Raw genomic sequence first — 15,230 nt, forward strand, 5'->3', positions numbered from 1 at the left:
ATGCTTAAATATATCAAGGTTTGTGAACTAACGGTATTAAAAACGCTGTGAAATCAGGGAGATATCGTATTACGATAGATGTGATATTAATGCGGAAATCAACTACTGACAAAGTTGCAAAAACCTTGACCATATACGTCGCGATGAGGATTTTGTTGCTTTTTCGCTTGTATTTGATCAGACCCGTATTATATATACAAGTGCGAAGATATCATATTCTAAATTTGCTAATGATTAGACTATTGTATACATGGCGATTTTTTTAACATTACGAACATTCCGAAAACTAACCTACCTGAATATTGAAACGATGAGATATCTACGTTAGTAACACCGTGTATAAGACGGACGCTGACACTGGCATCTACTGTAAACATGGATATTTTCGCGAATTCTTAGTTTCGCGATATTCATGCATAAAACTTTCATGGTGTTGTTATTTTCAAGATATGGGACAAAGAAGTAATTCCAACCGTGTAGACACAAAAATGTCAAATTTTCGAGGCGATCTGCCCTTTATCAAGACACACAAAACAAACACCATTACATAATATGATACGGACAGTAATATGGGACAATGTTAATAACTGAAATATTTATTTAAATATATATGTGAAAATATTTTCAGGATAGATACACTTGCATATTGTAACAACAAAGTTTATGCATGTAAAAAATTTTACGCGAGGGGCTATTTTTCAAGATCAAGCGACCTTCGCGTAATTAGCGAAAATCCCCCTCGCATAAATCTCTATGTTTCCAGTAATTCATATGACAAGCATCGGATAACAAAAATGAGTACTTGTGCAATATTCAATGAGCATATAATGCTAGTTTTTTCATAATGTATTAATTTTATGTCCCTATCTTGTATTTAGAAAATATCCTATTTTGTGATAACACCATATATCATAAAACGAATCGAAATTTCAATTAAGATTTGTACATTATTCAAAGAAACAAAGTAAGGTTGTGAAAATATTTAACCTTTGATGTAGTCTTAAAGATAAATAAACACTTGAAACACTCCTACATAGATGATCTTGAAATGTCGCGGAGTGCATATCGTCTATGAATTGTTCGGTATATTTCACGTTTTATCACAATTTTGAAGAAGATTTAAAAGCCCACCCCCTCCTCCCCCCGAACAAGAATTCAGAACGATATAATTATTTATCTTTGAAATTGTATAATCACTTATTTTTGTTTTTGCATTACGTCCTATATAGAACCAGAGTCAACGATGAAAGTGCCAGCTTTAAACGATGAAGGAAAGACGGAGTACCCGAAGAAAATGACCAAAGTTCAGTACCTGATAAATGTTCCACTGAACTAGGCGATTAAAGGCTATTGGTGATATGATGGAATACCTTAACAGCTTATATCATTAGAACAATCGTCATTTTACAGTATATGCTCAATACGTCGTTTGTATTAGTGTTATCTGTGTTTCTGCTCCTGCTTAGCACTCAGCATACCGGGAGTAGGACGACTGGTTCGCCCGTTGTTAGTATATTGTGACCGGGTGAGGTGTGTTGCTTGGTGTCTTCGGCGGCATGCTTCAGTGATATAGCACTATAAAAAGGGCAACAGTTCCACTATACAAGAAGACACTACATGAATATACCGCAGTCTCCCAAAACACGCACCTCGCACAACATACACGCAACACCCTGCATACAAGGGAGGCCCTCCTTACAAAGCTGTTTATAGGACGTTAATTAATCAAACAAACAAACAAATATCTGTGTCTTTTATCATAAGAATACTATGAATTTCACAAAAGCGTCGTCTGCCATCAATTTTGTTTGTTTATTTCTCAGGAGAGGTACGTTACACGAACGACAACTCTGGCTTAGCATATAAGAGACATGGGGGAGACATGATTTTTGATGATGCGAAGGAGGCGTGATGTTTTGTCACCCTCGCACGTGACGTATTGTGAATCATCAGCGAGGCATGATAATAGCTGAATATATATAAAATATTAGAAACCCGAGAGTATTTTATTAAATATTCTCTCGATATATTGGTAGAAAAATGGCCGCAACAGCATACCGTCCACTCAGATGTGTAACATATCGTTTTAGTTGAAATTACAGCAGCGTTTTAGTCGTACATTGCACTCTTGGTCCAAGTATGTCTAAGGTATTCCTTGTTACCAGAATAGTTAGAAAGCTTTAGAACTCAGTGTCTTGTTAATTGTTAGCTTTTAGGTGTTTGTAGTCTGTTTTTGTATGTTTTATGGTACACAATGGTGTGTTATTCTATGTTTCCAAACAGCTGCGATAACTACTAGGTTATCACATTATGTGATGTTAGGTGCACTTGTCTCTTCCTCACCCATGATACAGCCTTTCTGACGTTCGTAAAGTACTTCCTGTTTCTTGCCCTCAGAATTTCCAGACTGAACTTCGGAATAAAAGAAGGGCTTGCGATGAATTATGTGATGTAGTTCTCACACAGCATGTAAATTCTGTAAATCTTTATGTGAGAAACTTGCTTTATACTTCTTGCTGTGCTTCCAATAATGGAATTGTGACACGACTGCTCACTTCAGTTCAACTCGTTATCAAATATATTATCGAAGTGGTCATGACCCGTCTGGCACTTTGGTGCATCCGGAAATGTAGACAGGATACTCATGACAAGTTTGAATAGAATAATACATAGCTTCTACAGTTGTAAATATGTTAAGTTAATGTCACTAAATCAACATGAAGTATCGTGTTGTATGATGCAGGACTAAATTTCCCCGCATAGGTTGATTGTTTTAATGATTTATTGATTAATTCATTGATTGGCTGAATTTTTTTATTGATTTATGTATCCTTTATCCACAGATTAAAGCATATAATAGAAGTTCGTGTACGAGTTTAAAAAAAAATTAAAGTGAAGAACCTAACAGTATTATTTAAAATTTGATTAAGTTGTTTTTTCAATTTACTAAAATCGTACCTATGACATTATTTTTTATATATTTGCCAATTATGCTACGTCCTACAACATAATAAGTTTGTCATTTTTTTGTGAAAAAAAAATCTGTGGAAAATTGAATACAAATATAGATTATTTTACTTTCAGACAAATGTACCAATTGATAAATTAATTGTATTCTGAATAAAATATTTGATCTAGAAACTTTTCTTTATTACCAAATATTCAGTAAATGAAATACATCGGTACATTCAAACGGAGATAATTTGTAATAACTGTAATCCAGAAGGTCAATTTTATCATCATTTCAATCTTATTGTTGTTGTAAATATTGAAAAACCACAAGGCTACGTATAATGGAATTGCTTTTCGTGGTGACAGGTTTGTTAAGGGATGAGATTCATAAGTAACAGGAAGGATCCCTTGCGTCAAATATTATGCTCATTTCCGGAGAATTCTAATATCAGGAATATTTAATATTACCGTTTATTGGAAATTGGACGAATCATTACGTATGTTAATGATGTATTATACAAGTTATTTGATTTAACGTGACATAAAACGAGATAAATTTTGTAAACATAGTGTTTGTTCTATAGATATTACATATTTCTCGAACTACCGACATGTATATATAGGATCTTAAATGAAAGTTAATTTCATATCAGATTTAATTATTCGAGTCGCGTAGGTTTTTGTACGAGCCGTTCTGAGCACAAATCGAAACTTCAAGACGAGTTTCACACACTAGGTATTTCTCATATGTAATGAACACACATTTAAGACAATTTGTATCACATAATTACAACACGCTACATTTCAAAGTCAAAATGTGTTGCACAAATACAACGAAGGCCGCCATATTGCCCCGCCGTCATCGAATCCTGATGAATTCAAATGATTTACCATAACATAATCATAAATATTTGGTTGAAAAAAAAATTGAAAACATTGCATTCATATCTAAGGAAGGATATTCGTTCAAAAACATTCATACGAATTGTTCATATTCATAAAACATGCAACTATCACATTCATCAATATCTAGACAAGAAATAACTAATTAAATATTTTCTTTATTTACATCCAAAATATGACTTTCTAATTGGCCGATTTTTTTTCCTTACCTCTATTTGAATAGATCTGAGAATGGAGGGAACATTCTACCTTACTGTAGAATTATATCAATTATTTGGCATTATCTTTTAATTCCACCAGGTTATGAAAAATATTTTGTTTGCATGCGTTTATGAGACGGTGTTTTCAAATAATTGTTTCATAGTCCTATGTAATTATTTTTTTTAAATGTTAATTATTTTTTTTAAATGTTCCATGTTTTTTTTAACATTTTGAATAGGTCACCATGGCCGCCTCTTTGACTGTCATTGCAACACATGAAATGTATTGTTATTGAAACTTATATCCACGGCATGTGATAGTGATTTATCTTAAATGTAATCTGACACCTCAGCTGATCAGAGAGTATTCAAAAGGTAATGAATTCTCATCTCTGAATAGTTAATTGAATAATCTAATTACGTTGTGATTATTGAAATAGATTTCAAAGTGTAAATTTTGAAATGACATTGATAGTTGCAATTATGAAGATAGGCAAGTTGTAAGTAAAATAGCGGAGGATAACAGATTACATACTGACTTTTACATCTGAGGTTATTCCGTATGAAATGTTAGGATAAAAGTGCTTCCACAATTAAGCGTTCCCATAAGGGTCGTTATGTTAAACTCTCCGTGGAAAGTGTAAGTATTAAATTTAATCTAATTACAGAATGTGATTATTTTACTTTCCCTTAACGGTATTTCAACATATGATATAGTCTTAATTTCTTTTAGAAAATATTATCTTAAGATCAATAAATTTCAATTTTGCGTTTTGCTTCGCTGTCTCTTTGACAGGCCGATATACTCGTTTCCGTATTTTAAGTCGATTGGCTGATCCATTGTGCTTCGGTAGAAATGAAGGTTTAAGTAATGTCATTATGTTGAAGGTCTGCAATTGTTTTAATCTCATATTAGCCAAATTGATATTTTAAATCAATTACTACCTCTCTTTTTTTAAATCATAGCTCCCTGGAGCAGCAAGCCATCATCGCGCATCATCTCTCACGCAGGGGCAATCTTACGACAATCCCGCCTATAAATTATAAACAGTTGCTCCAGTGTCAGTTTAATTCTGTGTCGGACAAAACTAAAGCCACATCACCCCTCTTTAATATCATATTGCTATCGATCGTTAAAAGGATACTTATCTTCTGATCGTACACTTTATCTAAAACGTTATTTAATATACCGGATGGATATGTCCATAGATTCACTTTACTATTACCAACGGTTAAACCAACAGTTCCAGTACAAAAAATAATAAGCAAAGAAATACTGATGTAAATTACAGTTTATTTATGTTAAAATACACTGTACATTAACTTTACACAGGGGGCCAAGAGAAAAAAATATTTTCCCTTCGGCCCTCTTTCTTTTGTTCTCATTCATTTTAACTCATTATTATTTCTTTATAGATCTATTGTCATCTTTGTTAAATCAGCGTACTGTTGATTTTACTATTGCTCTGTCACTGCAGACATAACCAATTACCTTACCGTAAATCATAATACATGTATGTGCTATATGCTAGTTTGAAAATTACGGTTAAGGTCAAACCAACTCACATCAAAAACTAATTTGATAGCAATTTTATTTATACTCACCAGAAAATGATTTCCACAAAAAAAAAAGATAATTGGCAATTATATTCCTGTCGCTTTGAAAAACAAATCTAATAGTATTTAGCATTAATATTGCTTAACTTACAGTCTATTTCAGGAACAAAATCTCTAAATGAAGAAAAACTATAACTGTGATTATCATTTTTTTTTAATTTTAATTTGCAAATGCAAAAACAAAAGAATGAGAAATTAAATATATAAGAAATAATACAAACCAGACGTTAGAATAATATATGTTCCGATATTATATTACGCTGTAAACCTTCAAATAAGTTAACATAATAATATTATATCAAATGTTAAAACATAAATTGTCCTTGTCAATAGTTTTATCGTGATTAATATTACCAGATAGTAGCAAGCCGTGACCATTTCCTATTAGGACCCGCTAGTGTATATTGCATTATGATGTGTTGGTATGAAATATTTATAAGGTCGGGGTTTTTATCATATAAACCCTGGCTAGTGTAAGACACAGACCAATGTAACGAACTAATGAGACTCATACCATTACCATATTCTACAACGACTAAACTAGTCTGTCAGATTGATATTGCTTTGAAAAACACTGTTGATGTACACGTTATGTCATGACGAAAAAAGATACTCCGGCATACGTCGAGTATGTAATAGTGAATGGCTTTCATGGTCCGTTGTAAATCATAATTTTATAGTGCTCTCAAACCGTTTATGGTCTTCAGACAGTAAATATTGTCGATAAGATGCCAACATTTCGATATGCCTAGCCCTTCACAAGAAAACCGAAAGCCAATTTTCCGCCATTCCACTCATCATGCCTTTCGTTGTGCATTAACACAACAAATCTCCGGTGTCCAAGTAAATTAAATAAACATACCACTACCACAATATCTAGATGACGTCCAACCATATTAAATTCCGATACTTCATCAATATTTAAAGCAGTACCCGAGGAGACAGCGTATCTTCAAGATGAGATAACTTTTCTTCATCGCTTCTAACAGCGGGATATTTTCCCATCTGTCATCTAGAAATTAGTGCAATATTGCAGCCCCGGATATTGTCGGAGAACAGCAGAGCCATATCGCTTCACTTCCAACGTAATTGATTCTCGTCTAAGCGTGCTCCAGTGCTTTGTCCCAAACGTTTAACGATAGTTTGATCATATTAATCAGATAGCTGCCCTAGGATTATAATAGGCCAGTCTCATCTATTAATTTGATCAAGGACAATGTAAAGTGACTATAGACTCAACGAGATCATTATAAGGCTGATCTTTTAGTTTAATAGTCATGCTCCTTTTCTAAGTGGGGGCTTGGCTGTACGGGCGCTAGTTGTTTCTTTCACTGGGATTCCCCTAGCCGCCCCAATAGCACTACAGATCACCACTCACAACGTGGGCATAACCATCAGTGTCTACTCTCACACTTCCGGAAAACAAATTTGTACTACGAGCGATAAAAGATTTAAACCACATTTTAGTCAATCAGGTTAAATGGTTTTGTAGGAGGCTAGAGGACGGTATGTTTATTTTATAAGAGCAGTGGTCTTTCTGCAATTAAAGACAAATAAAAATTGTTCCCTGTGAAAAAAGTATTAGCCAATCAAATAACTGGCTAAAACAATTTCAGACTAACCTTTATGGGGTAATGTAAAAACGCTTAAATGTAGATTATTACAAAATTAACCATAAATGACTAATGTGTTTTTGATACATGTTATTGAAACAACACTTTTTATAACATCAAGCACCAATCTTTTATTTGTCAATCAACTGTATAAAACCTATATGATTCCAATTACATTTGATGCGTGTGAAGTGCAGTTGCAAGGCGATTTTAAGTATCTTCATTTTAGTTGCTTTTTAGTCACGAGTTAATTCAACAATTCAACTTACTATCACAGACGACACATGGTTAAACAAGACACATTTTACTTCTAGAATGTCAGATACTTTTTGTGTACTTAGAAGTCATCACACCCATCTTGTTATTATAAACATCAGTATTTATCATGTATCAACTTTGTATAGCTTCTTCATCTTTTTATTATATAGCTTTTCCAAGAGGTTATCAAAGATGATGTATTGGGCATGATTTAAAATATATAACAGAGCTGGTAAGCAGTATATATACTACAAAAGTAATATTACTTAAATAGATATTTAATAAGTTGGTAGACGTTATTCTAATACCAGTGGATTGACTACCACTTAAATAAAATACTAGTCTGTAACAGTACAATCTCTATGATTTATGTTATACGGTTTATGCAATTCTTTCCTGCCAAATGAATACATATCATGTACATAATTACCATAGCATACTGAGATATATAATTATCAAAAAGAATATTCCTTGCATTTTGTCCTTGACGAAACTCATATCTACATTTATATCTAACATATATTTTGCTTACAAATCCAAAATTTATTTTTACTGACAAATGTAAAAACGTTTTTTTTTTTTTTTTTTTTTGGGTTTTTTTTTTTTTAATTGTAAACTTAAGTAAATGACAATATAAATACTGAGCTCTCTGGTTCTCTTTTACATACAGTGTACAAAATGCACTTTTTTCAGAAAAATAGGTTTAGGAACCCTGACTGGCTCTGGAGCCACATATCGTACTTGCTGTGGTTAGAAAGAACTGTTTAGGCTATCAATTCATCAACAGCCTTACTACAACTTTACATTGCTGATTGATGACCTAATGAATATGTTAGAGTGATATCCTAGAATATGGCTGTCATTTCTAGTCTGGGACTGTTTGGATAGTAAACAGATGAGTATAATCGATCGTGCTAGCCATCATATAGTTCCCATTATCACGCTACAAACTTCTTTTTAGTATCGGTCTCAATCAAGAATAATCTACTTTAACCAGCCCTTTAGTTTAACCCCTGCCCTTTACAGTGTCATTAGCTTCATTGAGCTAATACAAAATGTAAATTTTGCAAATATTCTGTTGAAGATTTCATAAATTCTTTTTTGCGCAATAATAAAATAATGTTTGATGTTTCATTTCAATTCAATTTTTGCGTCTTTTGATCTAATAAGACATTTAACAAATTATTGGTAAAATGAAGAATGCCCGTTTCCCAATAGTTATTTTTTTCATTTTCAAAAGATAAATATTTTTCAATTGGAGTCTGTTCAAAAAGCGCTTGTTGTAATTCTATCATGATCAAAATATGGCATTGGAACTAAGTATTATTTTCACTTATTATTTTCAATCTACTTTTCATGAAGCTGTTTAAGCATCATTGGCTCTAGTGAAATTCACAACAACGTTAATGGACAAGTAAATAACGCAAAACTATACCTCTAATTTGGTTTCAACAACATTTTATTGAATAAAGATACATTACAAAAATAGGATTGGATTCAGAAGCATGTGCAAGAATTAATCCGTCTCAATGTGAAACGTTATATGACATAGGCACTTTTTTCAGTCCATGTCAATGTCTCTCCTGTTTGTTATTACATCAATAGTCTTGTTTTGAATTGTCTTGTTTTTATTTTATATAATACCGCTAATGTTCATATTGTACAGACTAAACAAGTCAATAAAGGCACAATACTGCAGATTTAACTATTTTTTTTATTTCATGTTTTTCTATACATGCTCTCTGTCAGATTAACAAAAAACAAAATGAACTTTAGTAACCCTCACGCATTTTATAGCTATATTTGATTTCGATTGATTTATCAAGATAAATAAAATTATATATAATGTAGCTGGTTCTTTGTACATTTATATTTACTATCAATCACAAATTATCCGCAAAACTATAGCGTTAATTCGCTAAACTTATTGTGTTTTTAAGTAAACATATTGTATTTATTCTCACTATTGTGTTTATTTACAAAAAATATCTCGTTTATTCGCAAAATAATTTTTTTGTAATATGTTTTTGTTTTTTTTCTAATTTAAAAATTTGGTTTCAGTGTGATTGCATGGTGTGAAATGTTAAGTAAAAAGTGGTTTTTATTGTCAAATTGATCGCAAAGTTGGTCATTTGATAACGCTTAATTGATAAAGGTCTACAAACCTATTTACTTTCTCATTAAGTTTTCATCTGGTAGCTCCGTATATATGTATTGATTTCTCACAAAAAATGGAAGTGATTATATAATATAAAGTGTCGTTAACTATTCGTTGTTGAACTACAAAATGTATATATTAGACTTGCTTGCTTCTAAGACTGTCATTAAACAACTATCATAAGAACGCGAAACCAGACTAAACCTAGCTGTATCTGGAACTTCTCTACCAGAGTCAGTTTGAGAGACATTCTTTTGTCAATATTTGAATATCAAATATGAACAGACTCGCACTGAAATCCAGATATCTAATTAAGCCGTTACAGGATGAAATCAATCCCCTTCAAAGCTCAAAAGGTCTCTAGTGTGTGTTCATCATTGGCCAATTAATTGCTTCTTACACTATTGAATTATCTTATGAATAGCTGGGGTTGGAGATGGTATGGCCAGCAATTCCATGGTAATACAATAACCTTGACAACAATTAGTAGAATGTCAAACTCTTCTGGTTCGTATGAGAGCGATTCTCGCCTACATATGGGCATGGCATGCTTAGTGATAGCTCAAGCTTTATTAGTTATGTTTGACCTTTGTTCTAGTATGGGGCTACTGTGACCCATTTGATTATTCCTTTGATTTCTTATTTTACAAAAGTTGGTAGTCAGGTTTAATTTATTTCTGATAAAATATAACCGCAAGAAGTTTGTTTTATGGGAACTTTTCTATCATTTTTAATTACACTTAACGTAAACAAATTAAGGTCTTTTTCAATACGCACTTATCCACATCTTAAATAGTCTAGGCATAAATGATGGCCAATATACAGGGGTTTCTGCAAATCATTTAGGAGAAATTTATCTCAATATAAATGTTTTAACTTGCATTGTCAGCTCTTAATGGCGTCTGTAGATGTCACATGGGCAAAAAACCTTTACCGTAGAATAGTATATTCATATGTGGCTACAACGTTAACTTGATAAAGATTTGATTCTGGTTTTGCATCACAATAACATACATTTTGCAATCTTTCAAACTTTCTTTTTTAATATAAGAAAAATCATCAATATTATTAAATGCGTCATACATATATCTATGTTATAAGCTTTATTCAAAATAAATGCGTCATACATATATCTATGTTATAAGCTTTATTCAAAAATAGAATTACATATATTTGAGGTTATCTTTGGTTTTTAAAGTACATCAATCAATCCATGTGATTTTATTTATCGATTAATAATGTATGTTGGTATCCATGGTGATAAGCGTTATACATAAACACATACTTAGTGTGAAAGACACTCTGCATACGAGTAACTTTCACCGCAATATAGGATTTCTTTGAGAGGGACTGAAAACACGAGTGTTTATAACCTAGATAAGGTACCATATACAACTCGTGTGTTTGTATATATATCCCGTAGATGTAGTGCTTGTTTTTCAACACCTCACATGATAGATATTTATTTGAGTGTTATAACCTTTGACTGACTGAGAAATATGGGATATAATTTGGATTGAATGTTTAATATTTTCCTGCCAAAATATTAAATAAAACGACGGGCGTTGTCGATTGCAGTTTCCGTTGTCAATTTCATGAGAGCAGCTGTCAAGCAAGCGGTAGTCTTTGAAGTAATCTGTGCATTGGTGCTGCTTTGGCAAACCCCTTCTTATCCCGATTAGTCTGTTAGGTTCTGTTCTATTTTCACAAATATCAATACCGCTTATATCTTCTTTTTAGATTTAACGAAAACTAATTAAATTCAGGTCACTGTCCTCAAGATCCTGAACAAGAAAGTACATACCAACCAATCAAAACGATGGTTGCAGGGAAAACATGAGCAATGTGTCAATCATTCGTCATAACACTAGCGTCAAGCTGACAAAGCTCGTAGCTGTTCGGCTGAGGCAGCAGCAGCTTGTTTAAGAGACCCGTGCTCGGGAAGCCGGTTTGATAAACATCGATTGTTAATTGGATACCAATTGTCGGTTACATAAATTAATCAATTCACATAGCGATTTAGGTGATATTAGCTATTAGTGTAACAATTTGCTAGGACATTACACCACAGATTGTTTATCAATGTATACTTAATCTATACCATCAGCAAGAACGGTATCACATTTCAAATTCTTAAAATTGATAGTCTCTCGTATAACATAACTAAGGGGAGATCATTATAATTGATTTTTAACTTCATTATTTCACTATGAAATATGACTAGTTATTACTATTAAATTGGGATGTTATGTTAGGCCAGTTCGCTAATTCTGAATTTGTGCAGACAAAAGTATTAAGATACAGCAATAATATGAAAAGATATGCCAGATCATTTAAAATCTTACGTGCTCCTAAATTATGTGAAAATAGGTTGTTTATGAAGATGCAAGTGCTTATCATGCAAATATAACGAGTCCGTGTATTTGTTTTCAATCTGTCAATTCATACCTAGTGACTTGTATCTTTGTGAATATGAACAATAAGAAATAAATGTATCTAAAGTAATTGTGCTATTTTCTGTTTATGAAAATCAAATTTTCATCTCCGCTGTATTTTATCCTATTTCTCCTTTTTCATTTCTCTTTTAATAATTCATATTGCATTGGTTGAACATGCTATTTTACTTGTGACACTGCCGTAATATCTAGATGTTGAAAGATAATAAATCTACCGTATTAAGTGATAGTAAATACATGTATGCTCAACACAAATGTATATATAAGGTTTTCATAAAAACCCATGGAAAAGTGTTCGGAAAATACTCGTTAACAAATCTTTCACTGTTCGAATCCAATTTTTCCCTGATCTCTCTAAATGAAGTTTTAAATCTGAAGTTTTAAATCTCTTTCAAAAGTTTTCGTTCTTTTTTTCCGGACATAAAACAGTAGATAGTGTAAAGTGTTCCAGGAAAAGGACGACTGATTCCCCATTGGAAGTTTTTTTCTTCTTCTTTTTATTGTATTAACAAATATTCTTTATGTAAGTCACATGCACAAAACAAGTTGGGTTGCTCGGCAGGCCACTTGCATGCTCTCTGCTCCATAGGGACCTATCGTCTGCTTACGATGCATTTTTTTTTTAAAAATAAAATATAAAAAAAAACTGCATACTTACCAGCGTTACACACATTAAGTCACACATTGGACAATTCAGTCGTTCAAATCGCAAGAGATGTCAACACATTAGAGCCGTAGTACAATTATATATCAATGCAGGATGACAACGCCCCAGTTAACAAATCAGTCTAACAATGTAGGTCAAGGGAGACCGGCAATATTGTGAAATATTGTTCACATTTCTTAACATCTTAAATACTCACAGCAAACTGTTGTATATAAAATGAAATCATTATTACAAAACTTTCACATAAATTATCCCCCTTTTGATATCCGCACACTTTCGTATAATATTGAGCAGCAAAAAGCACATGCGTAACTAGCGAAAATAGTGACGTGTTTCCTTTTTACGCATTTTCCATGAATTATTTGTACCTTATTTTAAAACAAATTTAAAGAACATTGCTTTAGTTTTTTTTATTATTTTATTTCAATTAAGAAAATACATAATATGATTCAGTACTATATTGAAGAAATAATTTTTTTTTTTATTCATTAATTAATCTAATATTTATTATTCAATTAACTTCTGTTTTGCTTTCATATTCCTTAGATGACTCTAACTTCCTAATTATAAAACATTAAAACAACGACGAGAAACTCCAAGCGGACCCCACATTGGGCTATGCTGGTCGCTTAAACCAAGTACGATTGCTCTCACCATGGCACTATCTCCTTTTATTAATGACATCTCAAGACAGACAGAACAAAGAAAATTCGGCTGGGAATCTCATATTTTTCTTTATAGATATAAATGTTAATCTTGTAGGAGCCGTTCCAGACAATATTTTATACCCCCTCCTAAGATCTCTCATTACCGAAAACAATACATTTCTATTCGTCTTGCACGTTCCCAACCCCGGGGGATCAAAATGGCCACAAAAATCACCCCTTCTGTATTACAAAAATATTACCCGTACAATTTTATTGATCGACCCCTGTTGTGGATCTTTATCAATTTATTCCTAGAAGGTAATGTCGTATAAATATTAATAAAAGATGTTTATAAAATATTTAGCAGGCATAAATAGGTTGTCATACCACTTGGAGAGCAGGCAGATGATAGGGACGGAAGCGGCTCACACCGAGGCCATTAATATTGATAGTTTCCATCAATATTAAGGTCTGTGCTAGACATGTTTACAAATATGATCCTTGATTTATTTTCCGCATACTGCTAGTGATCCCTTAACGACGCAATTTCTCTACAATAAAAGAACGGATATTAGCCAACTGCCAACCGCCATAGTATTTCTAACATACCGATCAAATCGTCGGTATGGCTATCCGGGCACTACAATATCATAGTTTTATTACAGGCGTTAATGTTGATATATGATGCTAGCGATATGAGCAGTCATAACCTTAAAGATGGATCGTATATTGAGAAATTTTCAATTACCATTATAAATAAATCATACGAGATTTTCATGTTTTCTTATTTGAACCTCGCTAAATAAGCATATGAAATATGTTCACGGCGTTCCCGACTGATAGGAGTTTTTTGGCATTAACCTTTTTAGAGAGGTTTTAGGAAACATTATGACATCTTTCTTCATTTTTCGTATAGATATTAGGGATATAGATGGAAAATGGAAGAGGTGTCATCTATTTTCTATACCTTAGTGTCTCAGTACAGTAGAAGTTCAAGCGATGGAAATAATTGTCGGCTGGAGAAAGATAATGTAAATTAATTGTCTTAAGGCAACCGCTAATGCAGTATATCATTTCATAATTACAATTTTGTCATTCATAAAACTCCTAATACAAAGAATAGCAAAGTGAATTAATTTCAAAATAAGCCATTTTAAAAGTGCAATAGTAAAGTATTGTTTTTCCTGGTACTATAAACTAGCAAATCAAAGGGAAAAAACAAAAACGAACAAACAAAAAAAGGTTGTACACATGATCCAAACACGTGTATTTGAACCATATTACATAATGTAGCCTTAACGCGCTAAATTAAAAAAACGTTATTGATGAAAACCGAAATAAAGTCGCCTAGAGTTGGTTAACGGTAAATATTGTACAATAGAGAGAACAGTTGAAGCATCATAGAGACGACCGAATGAACTTAACATCATGTGCGGTTAAAGAGAACAAAGCGTATAGTTAAAACATTAATAGCAATGTCTTGAAATGATAATTGGGGTGCAAGTCCCGATTTCATGTTAGCTAGTGCATGTAATAACAATTATTGGATCATATTTATTTTGGGTAAAAATTATAAAAAAAATCAATTTTGCTACTATTTCTTAGAATATCTACACTATATTTTACTTGTCTTATGCATAGTTGTTACTGACCAAAATTTTACATTTTTTTTTACAAAAGAAAATTCTTTTGTAATTTCGTTAACACGAGTCATGTGAGGGGAGCTAACTCCAACTAATACGTTATCAGTTACACGATG

This window comes from Argopecten irradians, chromosome 11, assembly GCF_041381155.1.
Source record: "Argopecten irradians isolate NY chromosome 11, Ai_NY, whole genome shotgun sequence".
Lineage (NCBI taxonomy): Eukaryota > Metazoa > Mollusca > Bivalvia > Pectinida > Pectinidae > Argopecten > Argopecten irradians.